The sequence below is a fragment of the Echinops telfairi genome, unplaced genomic scaffold (assembly GCF_000313985.2).
Source record: "Echinops telfairi isolate 266 unplaced genomic scaffold, ASM31398v2 ScPeMD7_5;HRSCAF=22, whole genome shotgun sequence".
In the NCBI taxonomy this organism is placed as follows: Eukaryota; Metazoa; Chordata; class Mammalia; order Afrosoricida; family Tenrecidae; genus Echinops; species Echinops telfairi.
This window is the reverse complement of record NW_022103901.1, coordinates 38,806,385-38,817,400: the sequence shown is the minus strand read 5'-3', so window position 1 is coordinate 38,817,400 and position 11,016 is coordinate 38,806,385. Positions and strand designations below refer to the sequence as shown.

The window sequence follows — 11,016 nt, the reverse complement described above, 5'->3', positions numbered from 1 at the left end:
GGGACTAATAGAGAGGCCTGAGGGGCCGGCCCCATTACCAACTAAATGGATAGCCCTCCACTCCCCCTAGAATTCATTTCAGAGGACAGCACTGAAGCTACAGCTCAAGGAGAGGGACATGTCTGATCAGAGCACACAGGAGCAAATGAGGGGGGAGGAAAAAAGAGTGAAGCACATCCTGGCCCATCAAGCTGAGGACAATATTTCTGCTCAGAGCAGCCAATGCACAGAGAGGACCATAGGGCTGTCCCCACTACGAGACAGGACATTCCTCACTGACCCATAGCACCACGGGGAACAACACTGGAGACACATGGTGGGAATTGTGCCCACCCTGACCCTACCACATCCAGGCAAGACGCAGGGGGCATGCAACAGAGCAGCAAGTGTTTCAGAGCAATGAAGTCCCCAGGGAACACCAAAAATAGACTGTGGGGTCAGGGCATGGTACCCCATCAGACTTGACTGGAAAACACTCATAAAGGACAACAAATAGACCTTGAACTATTTATAGGCTTTTCCTTTTTTTGTCATTGGCTTTTGTTGTTATTGTAGCTATTGTTTTATTTTCTATTGTCGCTTTATTTTTTTTTGCTCGGTCTTGTGTTTGGGCACATTATTGTCTCTGCATGTCTATCTGGATGAGATAGGCGGGATAAACAAGCCAGAAGAGAGAACAACGGGACAACAGTTCCAGGAGGACATGGGAGAGGAGGAGATGGGGGAAAGGAAGTGGGTGTTAACAAATCCAAGTACAAGGGAACAACAAGTGACCGAAGTGATGGCAAGGAGGGTGTAGGAGGTCTGGTAGGGCTTGATCAAGAGCAATGTAACCAAGAGGAATTACTGAAACCCCAATGAAGGCTGAACATGATAGTGGGACAGGAGGAAAGTAAAAGGAAATAGAGAAAGAACTAGAGGCAAAGGGCATTTACAGAGGTCTAAACTCAGGTATGTACATATGTAAATATATTTATATATCAAAACGGGGGAAAAGATCTATGTACAATTATTTATAGGTTTAGTATTAAGGTAGCAGATGGACATTGGGCCTCTACTCAAGTGCTCCCTCAACACAGGAACACTTTGTTCTAGTAACTTGGCATTTCATGATGCTCACCTTCCTGACATGGTTGCTGAAGACAAAGTGTGTGTATAAGCAAATGTGGTGAAGAAAGCTGATGGTGCTGGCTATCAAAATATATAGCGTCTGGGGTCTTAAAAGCCTTGAAGATAAACAAGTGGCCATCTAGCTCAGAAACAACAAAATCCACATGGACGAAGGTGTCGATGGAATCAGGTATCAGGCATCAAAGACCCAGAGCAAAAAATCATAATGTGAATGGGGCGGAGTGCAGAGGGGAGGCTCAAAGCAATTGGACATCCCCTTACAGAAGGGTTGTGGAGAGAAGACGAACCAGTCAGGGTGCAGTGTAGCACCAATGAAACGTTTATACAGCTTCCTCTGGTTCTTTAATGCTTCCCCCTCCCCCCACTATCATGACCCTAATTCTACCTTACAAATCTGGCTAGACCAGAGCATGTATATGGGTACAGATAAGAGTTGGAAACACAGGGAATACAAGACAGATAAACTCCTCGGGACCAATATTGAGAGTAGCCATACCAGGAGGGGAAGGGGAAGGTGGGGGGCGAAAGGGGGACTGATCACAATGACCTACCTATTACCCCCTCCCAGGGGGATGGCCAACAGACAAGGGGCAAAGTGAGACATCAGACAGTGCAAGACATGAGCAAATAATAATAATTTATAAATTACCAAGGATTCATGAGGGAGGGAGGGAGAGGGAGGGGAAAAATGAGGAACTGATACCAAGGGCTCAAGTAGAAAGAAAATGCTTCGAAAATTATGATGGCAACCTATGTACAAATGTGCTTGACATGATGTATGTATGGATTGTGATAAGCGTTATGTGAGCCCCCAATAAAATGATTAAAGAAAGAAGAGTGAGGGGCTCTGGAAGCTGCTTCTCTCGGCCACTTTGCCTTGTTCCCCTCTGGGTCTTCCCCAGGACTCTGTTTGCCTCCAGGGGTGGTCCCATGTGGGTCACCTGACTCTGAGAGGTCTCAGCGCCCTGCCAGGCTTCCACCAATCTTGGATCCAGTAGACTCTGCCCCCACCAACCTGTGAGCTCCAGGCATCCTGCTCCATGGACCTGCAGCTCCTGGGGTCTGAAGAGGGCCTGGTCTATGGTCTTGACTTGCACTCACGGGCCGGGGTGTCTTCTGGCTGTACATTTTCCTCTTTCTTGCACATTCTTGTGTCATTGGATTTGTTTCTCCAGACAGCTCGGCCTAACACAGCCAGAGAGCTGCTTCTCCTTCTTTTGTACCGTTTTATTGACATATAATTCACAGACCATACAATTCAACAGTTCAGTTGTATTAGAAAGAGTTGTCCACTCCTCACTACAGTCAACTTTAGAACATGCCCTTCCTTCTTGTGTTCACTGTTATTAGCTCCCCACCCCACCCCCAACCTCTCCTGCCACCCCCCCAAGAAACCTTAATCCAGTTACTGTCTCTATAGATTTACCACTCATGAATTTCACACGCATGAAAATATTTTTAAAATAAAACAGAAACAATAACAAAAATCAGATAGAAACCTCAATTGGAAAGGACACAGACTAAAAAAAAAAAGAACAATTTAAAAATGTCTCAAAATGGAGAGCACGTGGTAAGGTGTTCACTTTTAACCTAACTACATCTGCAATAATCCACTTTCAAGTACATTCCGCAAGATAACAAGGCGCGTCACATCCCTTGACTATGGCTCGAGGCGATTCATCGGAGGTGTAGTCCATGTGTGGACCCTGCAAAAGGATTTTGGGCTTCCGTGTCATCCACAGCCTTCTGCAGACAGTGTTCACTGATACCATTCTCTCCTTCAGATTTGGATTTTATTATTTATAGTTCTTGGATCACACAGGCTGATGTGCTTCTTCCATGTGGACTGAGTTAATGCCTGGCCAGAGAGCTTCTTAGAAGGCAGGGACTGTGTTTGAACAATATCTGTGTTTGGGTGTTCCAAGAAGCAGACCCTAGCAAGAGATTTGGGTGCAGGTGACTTGTTAGAAAACAGACCGTGAGGAAGCAGAGAAGCAGGCTGGGCAAGGGGAAGTAAGTAAGGAGGGGTGAGATTTCCGGCAAAGCTCAGCCTAGCCTGATGCTGTGGGAGCATCTGGAGGGGCATACTACACCTCCGAGCTTGTCCTGCCTCGAGGCACAGCAGCAGCAGAGCTTTGATGTTCCTGTCTCCCCAGTCACTGGCCCATTCACAGGCACGGTTACTCTCTGAGGTATGAATGACGAGGCTCTTGTTACCCCAAGACAGTCTTCTGAAGAAGGCGGCAGGAGCAAGCTGGAGGGTGAGAGCACACAGGGTCAGCCCAACGGCCGCACTACTGCATGTGTTCTCAGCACTACGGTGTGCAGTACAGCAGGTAGCCTGTGGTCCCAGATGACTGAAATGATGTGGGCTGACTGAATAACCGAATCCCATCCACTCTTTGCTTATCCACAGAGTTGGGTTCCAAAGACCAGGCTAAAATTGGTGTTGGAGAAAATGGGGGCTAGCCACACTCGAGCATAAAAGGGAAGATGGCTGCGTCATTACATAGCTGCCAAACGACATCATTGCACAACCACCCAATGTTGTCCTGAGATTGCCACCGAAACACTGAGAATCGGAGTCCCGCCAAGTTGACACGCGGCCTTCATTAGCATAGCCATTGTTCTCTCACGTCACGCCAGACATACATGGTGAACACGCACAATATTCGGATGGTAGAGCTTTTTTTCTATTGTCATAAGTGCGAACTTTCTGATAATGTGACAGTCAATAAGTGAGGAGTGGGTGCAGTATCCACGCTTACAGTTGGTATGGATTATAGACCAATGCACTGTCCACTCCAGGAAGTACCTTCAGTTCTACAATGTCCACTACAGTATTCCCAGCCCTACAGTGCCCACTCCAGGAAGTGCCTTCCGCTTCCAGAAGGACTGCTGCCAGATGGGCACTCAGTGGTGTTTGCTGAACTTGGTGCCTCACCACCCAGGATTGCAGCCAGGTGTGGGTGACAGCAAATAGGAGAGTGCCAGGAGTGAGGCAGTTCTGGGGGTAAGGAGGCTTTTCTGAGCCTCGGGAATAGGATGCACACAGGGAAGACTTGGGGTCCCAGTGACAGTAGCGGGACACAAGGTCAGATGTCATGGTGTTGGCCAGCCTGCCCGTGTTGTTGAGAACATTCAAATAGCAACCATTATGCTTGTGGGGGTATTTTGACACCGCCGCTCTTGCATTAAATTTTCTTATTAAATGACCGAGGAACAGGCGCAGGAAGGAGTTGATGGCCACTTCAGAATGAGCCCACCGAGGCTGGGAGGCGTTAACTCATCAGAGTCCGCTCGGTGGAGGAGCGCCAGGGCAGGGGCTTAAACCCACCCTTGTTGCCGTTGTCTACTCTCAGTTCCGACTCACAGTGACCCTGAGTTCCACAGAACACGTCACTGCTCTGTCTTGCCCCATCCTCACAATAGTCGCTCTGTGGGGGTCCATTGTGGCAGCTTCTTAAGGAGGTCTTCCTGACCTGTTGCCAAAGGTGGTTTAGAGTGCAGGTTCCCTAAGCAGGTGTCAGACGATTGCTGAAGGAAGCTGGTCCTTGCTGTTGAGGTAGCAGGATATGAAACCGGTGGCCCACATGCCAATTCCACTTGTCCCGTGTCAACTGGACAGCACCTTGATGCGTTTTAAAAACGGAACGGATGTTTTCACATTGACAGATTGAGCTGGACATCTGGATTTCTGTTTTTTTCTGGAAAATCAACACATCGTGTCCCTCCCACATGCCCTCCTAGTTGGGGTGGCAGCAGCTGTTCTCTTGAGATGGGCTTTCATCTCCCCTCCCTGGCTTGTCCCCCTCCCCACCCGTCCCCAGAGCTGTGCCACCCAGTCATTAGGTCGCAGCTCACCGTTGAGCATTTGAAATGCGACTAGTCTAGATGGGGAGGGCCCCCAGGCCTCGGCATGGCACACGTGGCTCCTCTTGGCTGCCTAGTCGATGGCGTTGCCCTGTGGTCTCCACATCAGGCCAGCTTTTTGCCTTTCTGCTGCTTGCCTGGCCCTGAAGGCACATGCATTTGCAGCCCCTGCTGAAGGAGACCAGGAAGTGTGACCCCCCTCAGAGCTCTGCTCATCTCGGCCCGACACTGGCTGGGTGGCACTGGGAAATCCGCCTCCTCTCTCTGTGCTGAGCTCCCTCATTTGCACGATCAGGAAGTTGGTTTTAATTTCCAACTTTCTGCCATGGAAACTTCTTTTCCCACCCACCTCTGAGTTTACCCCTTTGTGGTGGGCTGCTGCCACTTCTGGCTTTGATTTGAGCTCCCCTCCCACTGGGAGCCCCTCCTCATGCCCGATTCCTCACAGGCCAGCTGCTTCTACTTTTGAACAGGCCCATTCCCATCAGGGGCCCCCCTCTTCATTCCATGGGGGGCTGTATCCTGGATCATTCCACTCGACTTGTTTACAAAGTGGGAAGTCGATCACAGCTTCCTTTGCCTTCTGGGTTAATATCGGCAATTTCCCCTCATTTCATTCAGATACTTCAGCTATTAGTCCGCTCACCTTCCTCAATTATTTGCACGCACCCTTGGGCTGATAAACCATTGTTCCAAGGGGGCGTGTTGCCTATTTTAAGAACCTAATTTGTTTGTAATGTGCGCATCAGCTGCATGATTTGTTTCTTGCTTGTAATTAACTTTTAAGCTAATGCCATTGCACTCGCCCCAGATGAGAATCAAGGTAAAGTTGGTGAGATTAATCATGCTGGCTCCATCGTCACCTCTTCCAACATCTTCCATGGACTCAGCAAGTCTGAGGTGGAGGGGAAGGTGATGTTTTTTCCTTCTACTTCCATCTGTTACCCTGCCGATCTTGGAGCTGATCCATTCATTAGTGGGGTTGAGGGTTGGAGTTGGAATGGACACTTTTCGGTCGGAGGAATGACTTCTGTTATGCCCTTCAAGTTCTCTGAACTTGTGTCGTTAACCCATCTCGTTGCCCCTGAGAGGGTCTCTGGATACATGGGCACAGTTGCTTCCCAAGAACTAATTACTAGTTTCCATGGTCTTTTGTAATGATGTCTTAGATTTGTGGTTTGGTATGGAGGTGTAATGGCTTTGTGTTGGGCTGATAACTGCAAGGTCAGCAGTTCAAAACCACCAGCTACTCCTAGGGAGAAAGATGGGGTTTTCTATTCCCATAAAGAGTTGTAATCTCAGAAACTCCCAGGGGAAGATCTACCCTGTCCCATAGGGTCGTCATGAGTTGGCATTGACTGGATGGCAGTGAATTTGTTTTTGTTTTCGGCTATGGTGTTGTGGTTACGGGTCTTGTAGTTGATTTTAACTCAATGACTGAGTGATAGAGTGGAACTGCCCTGTGGTAGTTACATAATCTGTAGTCAACTTGAGACTATTAAGAATGAAGGGGTGGAGTTTAGCCTGTTAATCAGGTTGCGGTGTGATGACCTCATTTGGAGGCACTAAGGAGATAAATAGTTTGCTGAAGGCGAGACACATACACTCTCTGTTTCGTCTTCCTGCGAGACATTCCTGCTGACAAGACAAGTAGAGCTAGTCTGACAGCAGTCAGAGCCTTGGAGCTGGAGGGGCCTTGTGGAGACCCCTGCCAGCGCTGAGACGCCACTGGATCCACAAGACTTTCCACCCACCGGCCTGTGATCTTCCTGCAGTTGGCGTCATTGCATGTATTGTGTGAGTCGGAAGAGGAATTTATAGACTGGTATGGGACATATAGGGTAATATCGGACTGATGGACTTGATCTGTGCTGGGCTGGGATGTTTTCCTAATACACAATTACTCTTTTATATAAAGCTCTTTCTTAGACATATGACATATGAGTGTCCATGAAGTTGTCTCTCTAGTCTACCAGGACTAACACATGCCCCGTGGACTTTTCTGGACTGTAATCTTTATGGAAGTTGATTGCCAGTTCCTCCTGCCATGGGGCTGCTGAGTGGGTTTGAATGGCTGACCTTTCTGATCGCTTACCCATCCCAATCGCCAACTTTATTACCAGTCTCATTCTGTCAAAAGAACAAACAGCTCCATCTGGAAGAAGTGTGATCAGAACGCTCCTTTAGAGGCAAGAATGCGGGACTTCATCTCACATTCTTTGGACATGTTGTCAGGGGAGACCAGTCCCTGGAGAAGGACATCATGTTTGGTAAAGGAGAGGTCTAGTGAAGCAGAGGAAGGTCCTTAATGCGATGGATGGACACAGTGGCTCTAGCACATAAGAACAAGTGTGCCATGGTGAAGGACTGGTGGTGTTTCACTCTGTTATACTGAGGGTCGCTGTGAGCTGGCCCTGATATCTGCACATGGCTGAGTCATGGGTGAAAATTAAATGCCACGTGACTTTCCTCTTTGCCTCAGCAGGGCTATAGGAGAGCATGGCTTCCCAAACTTCCAGCGCTTACAGAAATCTGGGATAAAACTAAAATACTCTCTGCGTCATCTCATTCCAACCCATAGCAGCCCTATGGGACAGGGTAGAACTGCCCCTTTGTGTTTCTGAGACTAAATCCTTGTGGGAGCAGATAGCCTCATCTTCCTTCCGTGATGTAGCTGGTGGATTTGAACTGCTGACCTTGTGCTTAGCAGCCCAATGTGCAACCCACCACACCACCGAGGCTCCTTTCAAATCCTTGAGGGATGTTGCTAAAATGTAGATTCTGATTCAGTAGCTCAAGGGTGGGGCCTGAGAACCTGCATGTTAACAAGCTCTTATGAAAGGCTGAGGCTACCGCTCTGAGGACTCCACTTTGAGAAGCTAGGGGTCTGGCCGGACAAGCTGTGCAGCCTGGGACGGCATCCCTGGGGTCCCTCGCTTGGGCCCAGCAGCACTCCGTATTGCTGTGGGGGTTGAGTGAACCCCACAAATACCGATGCCCCTTGCCAGCTGACTGACCCCAAGCTCACTGCCATCAAGTCAATGCGGACTCCTGTGTCCCTGTGAGTCTCCGAGACTAGACTTCTTTAGGGGAATAGGAAGCCCCATCTTTCTCTGGAGGATCGCCTGGTGGTTTGAAACTGCTGACCTTGAAGTCAGCGAGCGTCACAGCGTGGTCACGGACATGTGCCACCAGGGTTCCTCAGACTGGCCCAAAGGGTGGTGAGATGTCTTCCTTTTTCTTCCCACACTAGCAAAAGAACAAGGCCACAAACACCCCGAGCCATAATTATATATTTTTTCCCCAATTTGGGAAGTAAGGGCTAAATACCACACACGGATTTATACCCTCCATGTATATGGTATTTAGGTGCGCGCACACACATATGTTTGGCTTTTGGAAGTGAATTTATAGTAACGGAACCGCTCGGTGCGATGGGTCTCTTTCTAAGTATAGCCTGCCTGCCTTCATAGGAGAGGGCTGGCTTCCAGACAGCCCTGCAAATGGGAAGCCCTGGTCCTGTTCTGAGAATTCTTCAGAGAGCCGCCTGGTTTTCCCTCTAAAGCCCTGGTATTCTAGAGTTCACCCAGCTGTCCCGGTCACACCAGCAGAGGAGCTGCCATTGACGGCCAGCTTCTGTGACACTCCTCGCGAATTCCCTCTCAGCCTCCAGGACTCCTGGGCCTCCGTGGATGGGTGGGCTATTTCTCAGGTAAAGATTGGAAATTTATGTGCCAGGGTCTTCAAACAGTCATGGGGAGAAGCCATTATCTTTTGATTTCTGTTTTCCCCATGATCTTTGGAAGCCCCCATGTTGCTATCGAGTGTATTAGGACTCATAGTTACCCAATAGGGCAGGATAGAACTTTCCCTTTGGGTTTCTGTTTTAGTCTGGATAGACTAGAGAAACAAATCCAGAGACACTCTTTTGTGTATAAGAAAGAGCTTTATGTACAACAGCAATTGAATATGGAAACATCCCAGCCCAGTGCAGATCAAGTCCATCAGTCTGAAATTAAGCCCATATGTCCGATACCAATCTATAAAGTCCTCTTCAGACTCACAAAACACAAGCAATGACGCCAAATGCAGGAAGATCACAGGCCAGTAGGTGGGAAGTCTTGTGGATCCAGTGGTGTTGGAAGCATCTCAGCACCGGCAGGGGTTCTCCATGTGGTTCCTCCAGCTCGACTCTGGCTATAGTAGTGTAACTCCATCAGGCTCATTGTCCATAATGTCTCCCATGGAGTGAGCCAAGAGTGAGAGAGAGAGAGAGAGATTGAGAGAGATTGTTTTGTTTTTGTTTTGCAACTGGAAGCCAGACGATCTCACTGCTGAAGATGTTCATTTGCAAAGAGAAGGGGACATACTATTTTCTGTTGGATCCATTTCCTAAGGTACCTAATATTCATATTGGGATTTTATATTCCCTTTCTTTGAATGTCAGTGTTTTTAGTATTCTTCCAGTTGGCTCTGACGTAGGGCAACCAGAGAAGCCCTGGTGATGTCATGGGTTACATGTTGACTGCTAATGATCATTCGCTCCGAGGAAGAAAGAGGAGGCTTTCTACTCCCGTCATGAGTTACTGTCTCAGAAACCCACAGGGGTAGTTCTGCCCTGCCTTTTGGGCAACTCTAAGTCAGGATTGACTCCCTGGCACTGAGTTTGTTTCTCCTTCCTTTGGGTTTAGAGGTAACAGAATGAAATATTGCCCAGTCGGGTGTTAGTCCCATGGTTGATGGTATTTTCATGTTCATTGGTTGCTGCAACCTCTGTCTCTCTGCGTTTGTCCCAGCACCCTCGGAGATAATGTTCGATTGTGAGCCTTAGGGTTTGCATGGACAATTCTTAAGAAGAAGATAAAAACCAAGCCTTTCATCCTAGTCCGACTTAGTCTGGAAGCACCTTTAAAACCTGCGCACCTTGGGTGACCCTGCTGGTATTTGAAATAGTAGTGGCGCAGCTTCAACCTCACAGCAACATGCAAGGTGCCCGGTGTGGCACATGACAGGTGACTGGTGATTTTCCTCAAGCGATGCTCTGAATTATTTCAGCTGGAGGGTCCACTGGAGCCTCGTCCTCAAAGATAGGTTGTGGCCTTTTTGTTCCCCTCCGCGATGGAACGCTTTTATTTTAACCATCAACCCCTATGTGTGTATGCAGGGAAGAGTGAGCCTCTCTCTGGTGGGCCGTGGCTTGGGAGCCAGGCAGGCACTTTTGAGGTCTCTGGCCTTGCTCTGAAGTTGCTGGCTGCAGAGGTTACTCGTCACTGGCACGATGGAGTTCTCTAAGGTCACTTGTCGATGGACTGAATGTTTTGGTCTCTTCTGATTCCGTGTCTTATTTTTATTCGATCTGTTCTTTTGAGCCCCTCTCTTATTCCCATCCCGTTCAGCATGGGAAACGTCTTGGCCTTTTTTTTGGTCCTCCTTGGCGTTCCTGAGTGGTCCATGGATTTCTGTGGGCTTGTTCCTCAGGCTTTCCTGAAGGGAATCTCTGTACCCGGGTGGTTCTCAGCTGCTCCTTGCGACCACTTCTGAATTCGGGTTGACAGCGGGTCTTCAGCTTCCTTCTCTTGGTATGGGGGGTTGGTAGCTCCACGATTGCCATCAGTTCCGATGGTTTCCCGGTCACTTCCGTCATGTTGAAGTCATCAGTGGCCCAGCTGTGGGTTTTCCTGATTGTCTCCACCAGGCTCCCTGGACTGTTGTGGCCTCTGGGATTTCCAAGCTCAGCCCTACCTGTGGGGAGCGGGAGAAAGCCAGAAGGAGGGACACAAGAGCTCAGGAGCCGTCATTTACCCAAGGTCTCCAGGCTAAGAGGTCATGAAGATACCCAACAACCGGGCGGGCTGACCCAGAGCCTGCCGCCTTACCCGTGATGCCCCACAGCCACAGGTCTCAAACGTCACGCGACTGGGGGGCTCCTGGAAGTCGTGTCAAGGTGCAGGTTCTGATTTCGTAGGTCTCCGGAAGGACTCGGGATGTGTGCATTTCCCGTGCCCTTGCAAC

General features: G+C 49.0%; 1 pseudogene; it reads right to left on the bottom strand.

Annotated features, from left to right (window-relative positions):
* The window catches only part of LOC101649181, a 65,498-nt pseudogene extending 54,850 nt beyond the window's left edge, over positions 1-10,648 (bottom strand).
* Between the last annotated feature and the right edge of the window lie 368 nt (positions 10,649-11,016).